Raw genomic sequence first — 18,788 nt, forward strand, 5'->3', positions numbered from 1 at the left:
AGAAATTTTGAATTGCATCCTGTACATTGTCTATAACATGTCTTAGAAATTGAATTCTACTATGTTCTTCTAAAGAGGACAGTTTGTGTGTTGTGATTTCTGTTTGTTTTTTTCTAAGCTTACCTGAGCTATCTGGAGTCATCTGCAAGCATTTATGGTTCATGAATTAACCAACAGTTTGAGCAAAATTATATCAAGAATTAAGGCTTCCCTTCTCTGTCTCTCTTCTTTCTTGGATTTCACTGCCCCTGTTTATGGTTGCTGTTGCAATGGTTTCTACAACCTAGACCTTCTCATCAAACCAATACATTTAATATTGAAATTCTATACCCTGTCCTTACATTAAAAGGTACAAGCATAGGAAAACTTATTCAGTGCCATTTCCTTCCTAAGAGTGTAAGTTCCCTTCTTCCCTCCAATATCTGCCTGCTATTCCCAGTGTCTTCTAGTCAACATTTTTTGTTTTTGTTTTTGTTTTTGTTTTTGTTTTTGAGACGGAGTCTTGCTCTGTCGCCCAGGCTGAGTGCAGTGGCGTGATCTCGGCTCGCTGCAAGCTCCGCCTCCCAGGCCCACACCATTCTCCTGCCTCAGCCTCCCGAGTAGCTGGGACCACAGGTGCCCACCACCACGCCCGGCTAATTTTTTGTATTTTTAGTAGAGACGGGGTTTCACCGTGTTAGCCAGGATGGTCTCGATCTCCTGACCTTGTGATCTGCCCGCCTCAGCCTCCCAAAGTGCTGGGATTACAGGCGTGAGCCACCGCGCCCGGCTAGTCATCTTTTTAATTTTTTATTTGCTGTTTTTAGTTATAAGGGCAAGTTGGTCTCGTAGGATGTATGTAGCCATATTGGAAATAATACCCTTGGAAAACAGTGAACTTTTGAAATTTGCTTTTGGATAGGGTAATTGTTGAATTTATAGGACTATGTATATGCGTATATGTATGCTGTTATGATGTCTTTTATAAGCAAAATAAATCAAGAAATCACTATTAATTGGATCCTATACCTCTATTTCTTATTTTTTCTGACTTAATGCTTTGCCTAGAAGTTTCAGTATATTGTAAGAAGCAGTGGTAATAATGCACATCCTTTTTTTTTTTAGTTGAAATGTTTTGAGATTTGTTTTCCTGTAAGTAGGCTGTAGTTCATATATTGCACATGTGCATGCACACACACACACCCCTTAGGTAGCTAAATTTAACAAAGTAAGTTGCTTAGTTTTGAGTGTTTTCATCGTAAGTTGCTTTTGGAGATTTATTGAAATTTTTTCAGTGTTAGTTGAAAAAAGTTTGTTTTATTTTTTTCCTTACAGAACTTTTGTGGCAAGTCATCTTACTAGATTTTATGATGTTGTATCATTCTAGCATTCTAGGAATAAACCATTTTGGAACTTAATAATTTTTAATACACTTTACATTTTTTTCTATTTTTAAATTTTTTATTTTAATACAAATATAAATTATTTTTTTGTTTCCTTGAGAGTCTCACTTTGTTGCCCAGACTGAAGTGCAGTGGTGCAATCTCAGTTCACTGCAACCTCCACCTTCCAGGCTCAGGTGATTCTCATGCCTCAGCCTCCAGAGTAGCCAGGACTAGAAAGCCGATTTTGAATAAATTTTTATGTTTATATACATCCTATTAGTTCTGTTTCTCTGGAGAATCTGACTCATAAAACTCTTTTCTGTGTAATAGGTGAGAGAAAGGGATTATATGTTTTAGAGAGTTTGCAAAGACTAATCTATAAAAACATCTCAACCTGGAATTATTTTAGGGGTTCAGTATGTTATTATCATTCATTTTGTCTTTAGGCTATTACTCTAGTTACATTTTCACATAATTAATATTTTCATCTGGTTATTTCTTTTGACTGCTTACTTCTTTTTCATATTTCCAACATTTTTAATTATGTGTTTGGGATATTTCTAATGCTTAATTTTGATTTGGCAAGGGAAGTCTGTCCAATAATTTATACTTTTTGTCCTACTCTTTTCCTTTCTTACTTTCCTATTATTATTATTAGTATTATAGAAAATTAGAAATCTAAAATTTCCTAATTTTATCCTTTGACTTAATAGTCTCTTAGGAATAACAGCTACATTGGCTGGGAATATGTAGCCCGGAAAATTGGTACCATCCAGACTCTGAATTTTATATTCCAAGATGAATTCAGAAAGTGGGTGTGGAAAATGTTCCTCAATGTAGAGAAGCTCTTTTGTTACCATCTTAGCACATCAACACAATCCATTTTCCTGCCTCAACACATACTCAAGCAGGAGACTCTTCTACTTTGCTGAGCACTGCTCACATCCAGGGAGTCCTCTGAATTTTAAGCACTGGGACAACTGAGGGCACATGGAATAAAGACAAGGACAGAAATCAAAAAGGCTGATCACTCTATTCCTACCTTCTCTTCTTCTTCATCATAGCCAATTTAGTAATCCCACACCTTCTCCTGCCTTCTACTTTGCTTGTTATTCTTTTTTATTTTATTTTTTTAACCTTCTAAGTAATGGGACAGGTGGGGAGTGATTCCATCAGGCAATTTGGAGAAAAGAAAAAAGAGGAACAACAACAATGCTCTTCTTCTGTTTGTCCTTGTGCCTCTGGCCCTCTTCTAATCTGACATCAGAACTTACCACCTTCTGCCTCTCTAGGGGCTTCTCTAGGTTTCAGTGTTCTGAGATCTGTCAACTTATGTCTTGCTTTTGTGATATCTCCCATGTTAAGATCTGGGGAAAAAGCTAGCTTGCTATGCTCATCCTGTCAGAAGCCAAGAGTCAGAATTTTTCTTTCTGTATTATTTTAATTCAAATGCCCCATTTCTTCCACTGAGGCAATTTAAAAATTAGATACAAAAAGTACAACAATTAGAATTAAAAATAAATGGAACTTTTAAAGAGGTACAGGAAGATAAATCCTCCCCATTTTGAGGGAGCTAATAAATATGCCTTAGCACAAAATTTGAATCTCTGTTTTCCATAAGTTAATGAAAATTGCAAAGCTGGCCCTTATTCATGGACCTACACAAATCCATTTGCAGGGACATTTGTTTCCTAGAGAGTCTGAATTTCGTTAGCACTTAACTCCTGATTGTAACCACTGGAATAGATCTTTTCTTCCTTGAGATGCTAAATTTTCTAAGTAGGCTAATCTAAGGTTTCTTATGGGCTGTCACTGGGTTGAGGCATAATTGTGACGTATTCCAGAATAGAAAGTACTTGTTCTAGACTTTCTAGAATTTTCTGAATCTCTCATTTCTTTCCCCACTATTTGCTAATGAATGCTTGGCAATTTATTGTCCGGTAAAAGAAAACTTACGTAAAAGCTATTTTCCAAGAATCTACCAACAAATTTAGAAAACCAAATTTACAAAAAGGTTTATTGTATATGTAGAAGCCAAAGAAAAACTTTCTTTGCCTTCTGAAGGTTCACTGAAAAATCAACTCGGTGAACCACAGTGATTACCCTCACCTCTCAAAGGGGCACAGAAACTTATATACCACCTTGAGGTTACAGAAAAAATGAGGGCATCAGAGCCTGGCCAAAAACAAGTTATGGAGATAAATCAGCTGATAGTGGCAAGACAGATTATGGGAAGCCGGGAAAGAGGAGGCTTACCTAGCAAAGGTGCTCTTGATGTGTAAATGAAACTTCACAGATGGCAGCCTTCAAAGAAAACAAATAGTAAACGTTTCTTTCAGACCTTTAAATGTATCAGATGCTCAGGAAATCTTTCCTAGATCTAGACAAAGAAAGGCCTGGTGGCCTCAATGCAGATTCTTTACGGATGCAAATCTCTCCCACAAAAGACAGCTTTGGAGGGCTACTGCTGTTTACTTACTGGCTCTCTGAAAAGCCATCTCAAAACATGCCAAAGAAGTGTATTTTAAAATGAAACATTCATATTTCCTTCAAATATGTTGCATAAACCTGTCATTTTCAAGCTTAAAGTTTCCCCATAAAGGTAGGTGCTCTCAACCTAGGAGTAAAAATGGGTATAGTGTCACTCGCCTGATGATGAAAGTCACAAATGATCTGTTCAAAGAAAAATCAAATTATGTGTATTTTTTTTTTTTACCTTAAGAGCTTAAGTGTCTTTGGGAAATGTGGTCTAAATCAAAGAAAATGTAGTTATCCTCACTAAAGTCTAATATATATGTCTAACCACAAATGAAATATATCAGCTTTTTATCTAATATTGAGCTTTACCCTATATATGTAAAACTATACTACAGAAACTATAAAAAATATGTGTAGGAAATACACATTTCCCTCAGATAGTTCTTAAATGCTCCTGCCTAAGGCACCAAAAAATAATTCATACCGTGAGTTTAGTCAGTGTGGAACACTGGAGCCACTAATGAGCAGAACAGCAATCAGTGAATGATTGAAGGCACGACATTCCAATGCAACTGAATAAAGGATCTCTGTTTCCTGAGAGAAAATGCCATTCAAAAAAATGCACCAAGGTCAAGTAGTAAAACTCAAAATACAATTCTGTTTTCTTTTTATTTTGAAAAACAATCAAATTCAGAAGCTATCTGGTAAGTGGTAAAGTTAGTATTTCTATAAGAATAGAGAACAGGAGATACTTTAATATTAAGATTTCACTGGGTACAGAGAGAATATCTTCATCTGCACACTTGAAAGTTCATTTTAAGCAACTATGTTATTTGCTGTGAAGCCGCCTACAATTCTTTCATAATCCTGAGAAATGTGACTGTCAGCTATTTCCAACCCCCAGCCCTTCTAGATACTTTGCATGCCCTCATTACACTTTACTATACTTTAAGTTGCCTTAATGTAGTAGACTACAAATTACTTTGTTCTACTATATTGTTCTATTACAAAATGGACTACTAATAAGGTATCTTATTATTTTCTTCACTTTCTACCTGATAGTTATCACAGTTCCCAGATCATAATAGATGCTTATATCAAATGTTTGAAATAAAATAAGGTATAAAAAAAGTATGATGTACCACAATGTTAGGTATACAGACCTGATAAATGAAAGTCAAAGACCATGTGAACTATATTTTCCTCCTAACAAAACATGATCAAATCACATGCAAACCCAAAGGAAAATGTAAGTTAAGATTTATCTCCAGTGCATTTGATGGTCTAGAAAAATATTGTCCCATATAAACATCATGGGAACTACATATGTTATTTTAAGCGTTATGGTCACCATATTAACTAAGAAGGAAAAGATAAAATTAATTTTAAAACATATTTTATTAACTCAACATATACGAAATATCATTTGATCAAAAGAAAAATATTAATGAGACATTATATATATGTAAAATTATTATTCTAAATCTTTGAAATCTGGTGTATATTGTACCCTTATAGCACATCTTAATTCTGAGAGCCACATTTTACATTCTTGAAACCACATATGCCTATTGGCTGCCCCGTTGGACAGTGTAGGTCTAAAGCAGTGCATTTCAAATCTTAATGTGCACAGGAAACACTGCAGATATTACTAAAGTACAAATTTTTTTTTTTTTTTGAGACGGAGTCTCACTCTGCCGCCCAGGCTGCAGTGCAGTGGCCGGATCTCAGCTCACTGCAAGCTCCGCCTCCCGGGTTGACGCCATTCTCCTGACTCAGCCTCTGGAGTAGCTGGGACTCCAGGCGCCCGCCACCTCGCCCGGCTAGTTTTTTGTAGTTTTTAGTAGAGAAGGGGTTTCACCGTGTTAGCCAGGATGGTCTCGATCTCCTGACCTCGTGATCCGCCCATCTCGGCCTCCCAAAGTGCTGGGATTACAGGCTTGAGCCACCGCGCCTGGCCAAATTCTTTTCAAATATAATTGTTTTCCATCTTTTTCTCTCCCTGCGCTTTGGAACCTTTGCTCACTGACTAGACCATCTCCAGTTTCTGGAGGAGGTGAGCATGGCAACTGCACTCATGTAGTTGGGAGGAGAGGAGCATCTTCTCGTGACTTGCCATATGGGAAAAGAGGGATGGAGGGAAATAAAAAAATTAAATTAATACATAATGTTGCTGCTGGGTAGCTGTGTTAGGGTTAACTGTTACAACAAATATTCCTGAACCTCAATGTTTTATTATAATAAAGGATTCTCTCTCAATCTGTAAATCATCTAGAACTACCTCAAGGCCTAGCAAGTCATAGGAAGATGAGTAATAGAAAGGACAATATTGTATCAGTATTTTTTGTCACGAGGAAGTATTTGTCACCCAGGATGAAGTGTGGTAGCATGATATCAGCTCACTGCACCATCTGCCTCCTGGGTTCAAGCAATTCTCCTGCCTCAGCCTCCCGAGTAGTTAGGATTATAGATGCCTGCCACCGTGCTTGGCTAATTTTTATATTTGTAGTAGGGACAGGGTTTCACCATGTTGGCTAGGCTGGTCTCGAACTCCTGACCTTGTGATCCGCCTGCCCTAGCCTCCTAAAGTGCTGGGATTACAGGCGTGAGCCACTGTGTCCTGCCTAATATTTGTCATTTATTAAAGGACTGCAATAGCTTTTAGATGAACTGCCTAATTGAGAGTGTTGCAAATATTTAAATCAAGTTTAAATTAGAAAGTTGGAAATCATGGCCTTGAGCTGGTGTACTTAATTTTCTTGCTGATTGCTCTGTGTGCCTTTTTATTGCTTAGAGTTTTCCAGATGTCCAAAATATTCATATTATTCATATTTTGTTGACATGTAGATGAGTTTAAGAACCCATTTGTCCACAAAACTTTCAGAGAGAATACCTTTTATTTTATCACTATTTTTCCCTCCATCATCATGTTTTTAGTTAAACTCCATCTACTGCAGACAACTAATGCACAGAGGTTCAAATCAGACCCTCTGGCTCTCATGGGTATGCCCTTGTTCACCATTATGTTTTTTCTTGGGAGGTAAAAAAGTATAATAACGTAAGTGAAAATAAGCTTATCAAAGACGTAACAGGAAGTTTAGATTGTTGGAACCATTTTCTTTACCATAGATAGCTTTCTATTGTTTTTCTTCTTTAGTTTCTGTCCTCCCAATCCTCTACTAGCTCAGTATTCTTAAATACATCCTTCTCATTCTACGGATCTTGAGTTATTCCACATTTTAAGACGTGACAACCTTTAAAAACTAGATCTTAATTATCTATATTTATCCCCATTACTTTAGAATAGGGACTATGCAATAATTTCTTCAAATGCAATAATTTCTTCAAAGATTATCTGTGTAAGCCTGACTCTCTACTTAGTACCTCATTGTTTCCTTTGCCTGGAATGCTTTTCTCCTCTCGCAACCATTATTTATTTATATAATGATCAATCATAAAAGTCCTGATATAGGAAGTTTTTCCTGATCAGACAGCCCATACTGATTCAATTCAACTCTTGACCTCTTAAAGCATGTATTGCCTTTTTTGTAGAAATGTACTGTGGGTTATATTATACTTTTAACTTTTGTCTCTATAGGTTTCATGTCACTTTTAACTAGATCTGCGAACCCCATAAAGCCAGAAATCATGTCATGAATTTATTTGCATTCTGATTAATATAGTATCTTGCATATAAGAATTGCCACATAGATGTTTATTGCTGAAGATATAATAAGAATCATGAGAAACATTCCAACCCTTCTACTCTCCTGGAATTAAGAGTACAAACTTAGAGAAAATATTACTGCTAGAAATGAAAAATACAGAAATGATTAATCACATGTACCTCTAAGAGTAATATAAAATCTATTAGCCTGCGCTTGAGAGAAAAAATACAGTATAATTTTTTTTTCAGTTTAAAAATCCAGGAGATTGAAAAATTTGTGTATTCCTACAAGAGAGTGAATGGATGATCGATCAGATTAATAACTCCTAAAGCACAATAAACACATGAGAACCTGATCTAGGAACCATATAGCCAAAAGCCATTCACAGTATACTATGATGTATTTTTCAGAGGACGGATCAAATATTTCAATGGTCTTGGGTCCACATCTTAGCTCGGCCACTGGATAGCTGGGCAATTGTAAGCAATTTATCTGCTCTCAGTTCCCTCTATTAAAGTGGAATATATATAATAACTGTTATAACTACCTCATAATATAATTTTGCAGATTACATGAGATGATCTAAAAAAGTGGTTAGGATAGTACTAATACCTAGAAACTACTTAATTGCAGATATTAATTGTCCTCTTGTCAAATGAAATGAACTGAATCTTTTTTTTTTTTTTTTGAGACGGAGTCTCGCTCTGTCGCCCAGGCTGGAGTGCAGTGGCCGGATCTCAGCTCACTGCAAGCTCTGCCTCCCGGGTTCATGCCATTCTCCTGCCTCAGCCTCCCAAGTAGCTGGGACTACAGGCGCCTGCCACCTCGCCCGGCTAGTTTTTTGTATTTTTTAGTAGAGACGGGGTTTCACCATGTTAGCCAGGATGGTCTTGATCTCCTGACCTCGTGATCCGCCCGTCTCGGCCTCCCAAAGTGCTGGGATTACAGGCTTGAGCCACCGCGCCCGGCCTTGAATCTTTATATAATAAAGAAATAGACGATAGTCTAGAAGCTCTGTTGCATAGTCAGATCACATGATTTATAAGGAATGTTGCAAATAATGTGTAATAATTACAACATAAAGTATAAGAGATTCCTATTGTCTCTGCACCTAAAGTTAACAACGATGGGTACGAAACTGCATATTCTAAAGAAAACTATTTGACACTACTAGATGGCAAAGCTGAACTATCCTTTTCACTCTCTTCTATCTTATTTAAGAAACAGGTAAAAATGTATTAGAGAGGGTAGATGTTTTCGGAAGAAATATGCAAGCATGGAGAGTACTGTGATATTTTCTCTCCCATCCCCATTGAGTAAGGGAGGAAGGGATATTCTCACCTATGCCAAATAAGAGGGGTCCCTAAGAGATCTCCTGGGCATTATTAGGGAACCTCCCTCCTACCCACCAGCTGCATTCAATGACCTGCAGAAAATTCTAGACCAGCCTGTGCTGATACCCAAGTAGTGTGTGATATAGTCCTTTGAAAAGTTTGACAGCAATTCTCTAGAGTTTAGAAAGATTGAGGCTGATGGTTGCCTCTTGAAGGAAACTAAAAATATTTCACCCCAAAATATGCTGCTTTGACATATTTTGAGATGGATGTTCAGTGGGCTTGCAGACAGAAGTAGCCCTGCAAAGCTGTCTTTCGTGAGGGAGATTTGTACCTATAGAGGAAATAAAGTGAAGTAAACAACAGATGTAAATAGTCTGTCTCTGAAGCTCCTTCTTGTCTGGATCTAGGAAAGATTAACTAAGAGTCTGACACCCATCTATTCTCTCTGACAGCTGCTACTATGTGGTTTCATCCACCTAACAGGACCACCTTTGCCAGCCAATCCTTTCTTCCTTTCTCCCTCCCATAACCTGTCTTGCCACCATAACCTGTTTGGCCATGCCTCAAGCCCTGATTCTTTCTGTAACTTCAAAATGGTATGAAGCAGCCTGGGCAACATAATAAGACCTCATCTCTACAAAAAAATTAAAAATTGGCCGGGTGTGGTGGTGCTTGCCTATATAGTCCCATGTACTCAGGAGGCAGAGATGGGAGGATCACTTGAACCTGAGAGGTGGAGGCTGCAGTCAGCCATGATCTGCACTCCAGCCTGGGCCACAGAGGGAGACTCTGAAAAAAAGAAAGGAAAGGAGGGAAGGAGAGAGGAAGGGAAGGAAGGAGGGAGGGAGGGAGGGAGGGAGGGAGGAAAAGTGTCAACCATCTGGCCACTGCATAGAGTTTTTCATATTTGTATGACTCCCATGCCTGTATGGATGTTAATAATAAAATTTGTGTGCCTTTTTTCCTGTTAATCTGGCTATTAATTTGTTTTATAGACTTGAATTATCAAATCTTCGGGGGAAAAATTTAAACGTCCCTATGCTCTCAACTAAAAGTCTTGAGGCAGGAGACAATCTAGGTACAAGGGCAATAGCTGGGCAAGGTAGAGAGAGAAGAGCTGTAGAATCAAGTGCAATTCCACCTTATTTTTTAATCTACATCAAATAATTTTACTGTGTGGTGTGGAGGTACCCCCTGAAATCTCAGAAAAACAAAACAATAATATTTCCCTAAACGAGTCAGCATTGGAATGCTTGTCATGCAGCAGGACATTTCACCAAGTGACAAGTATAAATATTACTAGCTAAGTCTCATCCTTTCTCCCTGCTGGAGCCTAGTGTCCTGAGTGGTGAGGAACAGTTACAGGAATAAGTGAGGAAAGGAAGTTGAGCAGGGAGAGAGAAAGAAAAGGACAAATACTACAGGTTCCCTCGCTACATTTCTAAAGTAAGTGGGCAAACAATAATTACTGTCCTGGTATATTAAATACCTAAAAATAATAGGTCTGTTATAGTTTCAGGTGATTGGAAAACTATGAAATCCACCAGAGACATTTCCATTGGGTTGCAAATAGAAATATAAAAGAACAGTAGAAGAAAAAGCTGCTTTCTGATATTACTGCTTTACTTTTTTTTTTTTTTTTTTTTTTCTATTTTGAGATGGGGTCTTACTCTGTCACTTAGACTGGAATGCAGTGACACAATCATAGCTCATTGCAACCTCCAACTCCTGGGTTCACGTGATCTTCCTGCCTCAGCTTCCCAAGTAGCTGGGGTTACAAGGAAACATGCCACCATGCCTGGATAACTTATATAATTTATATATAATTTTTTTTTTTTTTTTTTTTTTTTTTCTGGAGAGATGAGGTCTCCCTTTGTTGTCCAAGCTGTTCTCAAACTCCTGGGCTTAAGTGGTCCTCCTGCCCCAGCCTCCCAAAGTGCAGAGATTACAGCAGTGAGCCAACACACCCAACTCCGCTTTACTATTTTAATGCAGCCTATTAAATACATCCATCACAGTTTACTTCACGCAATGTTATGTATAAAAGAACAATATACTTCTTGGTTCTGACTAAAAGTTATTCTATAACACTGCTCTCATTCAACTGCATTATAATGTTTCCTGATTGTGATAAATGAAGGGAGATTTTGGTTTATCATCTGAGAATTGTACATATTTGTGCATATGTCTATCATTTAAAAATAATTACGTAACAATCTATAAGTGAGTCACCTAGGTAGATTGCATTACACAAGGGAAAATTATCTACTGTGTATGTTGTACTAGAACATAGGCTGAAAACCCCTATGCAGCCAATAAGATATCTGGGATTACTTCAAAATAATTAAAGGTAATTCAAGGTAGGGAAGGTGGTTGTATCTAAGTAAAATAAGATTGGTTCTGAGTTAAAGATCATTTCAGAAGCTGCAAGACAGTTGCATAGTGTTTACTATATTACTCTGCTTGCTTATACATGTACTTGAAATTTCCCTTAGTAAGATGGTGATAAAGAAACAAAAAGGCCAAGTACCCTGGGTAAACTTCTCATGATAAAATGCATGGGTGGGTTTCCAAGAATTAAGGACAATATCCAAAAATATTATACAAAAACTGCATAGACTGTCAACAGGGATACTTACTACTGGACCTAGTAGCAAAGTGGAAGAAGATTAATCTAACACTCTTGCATTTTAACTGAGTTCTTCTAAGGGATTGGTCCAAGCCCAGGAGAAAATAAGAACAAAATAATACCATATAATAAAACAGTAAAATAAACATCTGATATCTAGCAAAAGAAAATGTACCCTCTCTCTACAGACAATATCCCCAAGCTGAGTCATCTACCTCATACCTAGCAGTATAGACAAGAAGATCAAGCAAAAATGAGCTCATAGTCAAAGATCATCAACAGTACTTAAATTAAGTTTATCACATAAATGCACCCTGCCTGGCACTGATCTCTTCAAAGTAAGCAGAGGATAGTTTATCATTCTGTCTAGCCGCCCACTCTGTTTGTGACTTTCCTTCAGTAAACGCTACTTTATGGTTATACTGCATGATGCTAATTTTGTGCCCATACCCTACGTCAGCAATGATGCCACTAGGCTTATTACTAATTCCTTATTGAAAAGGAAACATTTCCAAGTTTTCCTCATTATGAATATATTTTGTAGATATCCTTAAGCAGTTAACCAAGTTTTCTTCTATTCCTAGTTGACTCAGAATCTTTTTTAAAAAATCATAAATAGTATCAAATTTTATAAAATAATCTTCCTGTATCATTTGAAATAATTATATGACTTTCTTATCTAATTTGTTAAATGTGGAAAGTTACATTAAACTACCTTTACATTCTTTGGACACAACTAGTTTGGTCATAATATACAACAACAACAACAAAAAATTAGAATACAGAATAAAACAATACAATTTTGAGCATAAACTTTTCAGTGATTTTAAGAAGTGCTTTTATTTCACATATTAAATTTAGCCTGTAATAGCCTAGCAAGTCCTGCCTACATTTTCTTTGAAATGACCAAAGAATTATGAAAAATCACACAGCGTAAAAAACCAGCACTTCAGAATTTCAGATCTCAGTGAACGCTTTTTAAAATATCGTAAATATTTTAAAACACATACATTGGACGAATACAAACACTAAAAAATAAATGTATAGTGTCTAAAATATTTTTCCATAACAATTAAAATAAATAAACAAATGAGAATTATTTGGAAAATATACTAAGGCAAAATTTTAAAGAGTGTCAAACATACATTTAAGGACTAACACCACATGATTGTACTGGTTGATCTTTAGTAAAATCATTCAATCACTTTTCCCCTTAACACACAGACACACACACACACTCTCTCTCTCTCTCCCCCTCTCTCTCTCTCTCTCTCTCAAGATGCTTGTATCTTAAATGCAGATGACTCTTTAGTTTCTAATGCCATCATGACAGGTGAAGGAGTCTCACCGGTTGTGTGATGCTACCCAGTAAGGAGGGTAAATTCTGCACTGGTGCATTCAGAACACTGCCACACAGGGACTCTGGGTTATTCAGTGACTACCTGGAGACGACAGGTACCTCGACATAAAAGTACACATGACTTACGGTTTTTTGGAGTGGACTTTTCTGATGAGATGCAGGTGACAGGGAGGAGTGGGGGTTGCATTTCTCACTAACTGTTTGAACTTAGACAAGTCACATTAATTACTATAAGCCTCATTTGTAATAACATCTGCCATTAAGGTAGTTATGAGAACCAAACGTATTGATGTCCGTAAAGTGCTTGGAGGACTAACTGACCTACAGTACGGGATCATTTATGGCTATCATTATTAAGGGCCAAGTAGGGGATTACATTCTCCCTTCCTTTTTCCTGGATGCCATATTGCTTAAGGTTTCCAAAGATGCCTTCCAAAACCAAGAATTAGTCTTGCTGAATACTAAGCTGAAACTGCTCAATAACATACGCCCTTATATTTATTGTCTCTCATGTCCCACCTCATTTTATGCTTTCATTGAGCCTTGCCACCCAGGGATTGCATTATCCTATAACATAATACCAACAGTATATTTTAGACTCATGCATTGTATTCTAGATCACAGCGCTAACACTATGACAAAGTAAGAATGTAGCCACATTGGAACTAATCCCCTTGAAAGAGGGTATCATTATCCCAGAATTTTCCTGGGATAACTACAAAAGGAAATATATTGAAAATGTTTGATTTATTCACAAATCATGAAGAAGGAAAAAGTCCATAACAACCTCTCAGTAGATAACAAACACAAATTCAGTAGAAATCAACATACATTTTTGAATAATGAGGCTAAGCACGGTGGCTGACATAGGTGTGATCCCAGCACTTTGGGATGCTGAGGCGGGGGGGCGGCTTGAGCGCAGGAGTTTAAGACCAGCCTGGGCAACATGGTGAAACCTCATCTCTACAGAAAATACAAAAATTAACCAGGTGTGGTTGCTCACACCCATAGTACCAGCTACTTCGGAGGCTGAGATGAAAGGATTGCTTGAGGTGGGGAGGTGAAGGTTGCAGTGAGTCCTGATTGTACCACTGCACTCCAGCCTGGGCAACAGAGTGAGACCGTGTCTCAAAAAATAAAAACAAAATAAAAAAGGAAGAAGAATAATGAGTTATATAAATAATTCAAAATCCTATCAAATAAGAGTTTTATTTCTACAAGATAAGAGAAAAAATATTTTTTTTCTTCCAAATCAACTGCCAACCTGATTTCAAACCCAGTCCACATTAAATTATTCTCATTAAAATTAGAATCCCCACTGGAATGCCGGCCATGTATGACTATGTAGCATTATTATGTACGTTCTATCTAACAAAGTGATAAGGGAAAACCAAATAAGTTATGCTGGAAAGATCATATAATTACTCTCTTTATTATACGAAATAGCACTTAATTTATATAGTTGTTTTACATAGCAATTCTGTGCTCGGGAATTTATCATTTAGATATACATGTACTTGTTGCTAAAGATGCAAGGGTCAATTGATTTTTCACTCCAGAAAGGCAGGGATTATGAGTGTTTTGTTTATGACTGCATAGACAACACCTAGCCCAGCACTTGGCCCATGATAATGAGAGCCATAAATGATTCTGTACTAAAGGTTAGTTCATCCTCCAAGCACTTTACAGAAATCAATACATTTGATTCTCACAACCACCTTAATGACAGATGCTATTACAAATGAGGCTTATAGTGATTACGTGACTTGTCTAAGGTCAAACAAACAGTAAGTAATGAGATAAGAATTTAAACCTCAACATTCTGATTCCAGAACTACTTTTGATCATTTTGATACTTAAGGCTTTTCATATGCAGAAATCACATAGCTGTTGCACAAAAAATTACTTTTTACCTATTCCATGTAGAATGAGTAAAAAGATGAAAAAGATGTATAAATAAATTATTGAATGACAATGCCAATTGTTACCAATTTATAAAAATAAAAATAAGAAAATAATAAATACAGCAAGAGCCAAAAAATAAAACAGTGTGATAAAACAAACATTGGTTCATTCATCTAAAGGAATCTACAAAATCATTAGGAACAGCAATAAATCTCAATGTATACAAGTATGGGAACACACGGTGCTATGTAAAAAGCAAATATTAAGTGTGATATAGAGAATAATGACCCCTCAAAAAACATCTGTGTTCTAATTCCCAGAACATGTGAATATATTACATGGCAATGGGAAAATTAAGGTCACAGAGAGAATTAAGGTTGCCAATCAGTTGACCTTGAGATGAAAAGATGTTCCTGCATTATTCAAGTGAACTCAATGTAATTACAAGGATTCTTGTGAGTGAAAGAGTGAGGGAGGAGGATCACTTTCAGAGGCAAAGAGAGATTTGAAGATGTTACACTGATAGCTCTGAACATGGAAGGGAGTCACAAGCTAGTGAATGTGGGCAGCTTATATACGCTAGAAAAGGCAAGTGAATAAATTTTCCCCTAAAGCTCTCAGAAAGAATGCAGCTCTGTCAATACCTTGATTTTAGCCTTGTGAGATTCATTTCAGATTTGGGGCCTCTAGAATTGTAAGAAAATAATTTGCATTGTTTCAAGCCACCAACTTTGTGGTAATTTGTTACAGCAGCAATAGGACAAACATACACTAAACTGGAGAAGTATATTTCATTTTTATATACAAAAGCATACATAATTAGGGTACTATTATTATACGCAGTTTAAAAACCTTATCTTCTTTAGATTTGTATTTTCTCACCTTGCAGAACATTTGTGATTATTACATATATATCGCTATATAATATGATGTCAGGAATGTGTAAAATACTTAAAGCAATATTTAAATAGGGAAAAATACACACACATGAAGATGAGTTTAAAGATGTATAATAATGAACCATGTTATCTGTTGTATTTTCACATAAATCGCACTTTCCAGTTGCAAATAACTATATTCTTAAGTTTTCAATTTTTTTTTTTTTTTTTGAAACAGGTTCTCACTCTGTCATCCAGGCTGGAGTGCAGTCCCACAATCATAGCTCTATGTAATCTTGAACTCTGGTGCTCAAGTGATCCTCTTTCTTCAGCCTTCAAAGTAGTTAGGACTATAGGTATATACCATTACACCCAGTTTTTTTTTTTTTTTTTTTTTGAGACACGTTCTCACTTTGTCACCCAAGCTGGAGTGCAGTGGCATGATCTTGGTTCACTGCAGCCTCTAACTCCCTCGCTCAAACAATCCCCCTGCCACAGCCCCCTAAGTAGCTGGGACTACAGGTGCACCACCATGCCTAGCTAATTTTTAAAAAATTTTTCGTAGAGATAGGGTCTTGTTATGTTGCCCAGGCTGGTCTTGAATTCCTGGACTCAAGCAATCCACCCACCTCAGCCTCCCAAAGTGGTGGGATTACAGGTTTGAGCCACTGTGCCTGGTCCTAGCTAATGTTTTAATCTCACTATGTTGCCCAGGCTGGTCTCAAGCTCCAGGCCTCAAGTGATCCTCCCACTTCAGCCTCCCAAAGTGCTGAGATAACAGATGTGAGTCACTGTACCTGGCAATTTCCAAAATTTCTACAATATGCCTGTGATACATGTAAAATTCTCAGAAAAAGCAATAAACATTATTTTTATTTTTATTTATTCATAAATGTTTTTTGAGATGGAGTTTCGCTCTTGTTGCCCAGGCTGGAGTGCAATGGCATAATCTCAGCTCGCTGCAATCTCTGACTTCTGGGTTCAAGTGATTCTGCTGCCCCAGACTCCCGAGTAGCTAGGATGAGAGGCATGCATCACCATGCCCAGCTAATTTTTGTATTTTTAGTAAAGACAGGGTTTCACCATGTTGGCCAGGATGATCTCGATCCCTTGACCTCGTGACCCACCTGCCTCGGGCTCCCAAAGTGCTGGGATTACAGGAGTGAGCCACTACGCCCAGCCATTATTTTTATTGTAAATATAACTTGGATTTTACACACTGCTCATGGAAGGTGACAAAAGAGACATTAATAAACCAGTTACCTTTTAAAATTAAAGGTTGGTGCCTGAAAATTTATGTTTCCAAATTCACCAAAGCAGAAAGGAAAACAAAATATTTCAGCTCATTATCACAAATGTCCAACATATTTTTATCTAAATGTAAAAAAAAAAAAAAAAAAAAAAAAGCACATCTTATAAGAAAACATATGGCAAAAATAACTTCACAGCTTGAGTCAAAGAAAAAGTTGGCATTGATGAAAATGTGTGCATATATTCTAAATACAATTTGAAAGGCAGGCACATAAATGTGGGTAACACCTTCATCATTTTTATGCTAACAGGGCTGAAAGGAAAAGAATTAATTACAACCATCCATTGAAAACTTCAGGGAGTAGTGAAGTTATTTTTATATTTTTCTAGACTTGTCTTCCATTTTTGCACTACGCGCTTCTATTAGTTTTCTATTGCTATATAACAAACTGCCACAAACTTAGTGGCTTAAAACAATACACATTTATTATCTCAAAGTTTCCAAGGGTCAGAAATCTGGATACAAGCCTGTTGGTTTCTCTGATTAGCTTTTCACCAGGCTGAAATCAAGGGGATAACCAAGGCCATGATGTCATATGAGGTTGGAAGTCGTCTTCCAGGCTCACTGCTTATTGTCAGAATTCATTTTCTTGTAAATGTAGGAATGAAGTTGTCATTCACTTGTTGACTGCCTGTCTAGGACTCCTCTAGGCTCACAGAGGTCCCTCTCAGCTCTTCATAGCAGTTCATAGCTTGGTTGTCTTCATCTTCAAAGCTAGCAAGTGAAAAATTTCTGCTGCTTTGAATCTCTCTGACTTCTTTCAAGTATTGACCTGATTAGGTTGGGTATACCTCAGATAATCTTCCTTTTGATTAATCTGAAGTCAACTATTAGGGATTTAATTACACCTGCAAAATCCTTTTGCAGCAACATTTGGATCAGTGTTTGACTAAAAATTGGGCACATATATGTACACCAGGGCTAGGGAGTCCTGGGAAACATCGAGAATTCTACCTACTTCATACTCTCACTATTAAACTATCGACTTTTTCCCTAAAGGTCCTGGACTTTTTCACCTCTGTTCTGCATTTCTCATGTCATCCTCCATATTGGAATGCCCCTATCATGTTTCAGTAGGAGAATTTTTAAAATTTTATTTTTTAACACCCTTATTGAGATATAACTCACATACCAAGTAATTCAGTCATGCAAAATGTACAATTCAGTGATTTTTACTGTATTCAAAGAGTTGTGTAACTTTCACCACAATTCATTAAAGAACATTTTTACTACCTCAAAAAAATAAAAAAATTAAAAGTCCAGATTGACAGTAGCAAGATGGCGACTAGAAGTGCCTGGTACTCATCTTCCCCACAAAGAAGGACCAAAAGAACAAATAAACAACTGTAATACAATTAAAGCCTGTGAAGAAGCATGGTGGAGTACAGCAAGGGAGTGGTGAAGTCCCTGTGGATCATAGAAACCGAGGATAGCAGCATAGAGAGAGGAGCAAGGCACCCTACCTCTGCTGCACCATCACTTCTGCCAGGATCAGATCAGCTCAGAGTCAGGAGGGACTTCCCTTTGTGAGGAAAAGGTAAGTACGAGGCCCCCAACACCCCACATTACTACCACAGACACCTGCAGTTTTTACTACAGAAGAATTCACCAGTACTCACAGGCCCTGAGCCCAATTTGGGGAGCTGCTTAGAATTCAGGTGGCTACATTGTGCCAGAGGAGGAAACTACATTGTGCACCACCTCCTGCCCCATGACCCAAGCTGTTACAGCATGCTGCCATTCTGAAACCAGAGTCACTGCTGGAGTGTGTCCTACTCTGGGGGCCAGTAGCCTCTGCATCTCTCTTGTCCTAAGGCTCTGCCATCATTCCACAATGCTTACATAGGTGGTTGCAAT

This window comes from Rhinopithecus roxellana, chromosome 17 (assembly GCF_007565055.1).
Source record: "Rhinopithecus roxellana isolate Shanxi Qingling chromosome 17, ASM756505v1, whole genome shotgun sequence".
Classification (NCBI taxonomy): Eukaryota; Metazoa; Chordata; class Mammalia; order Primates; family Cercopithecidae; genus Rhinopithecus; species Rhinopithecus roxellana.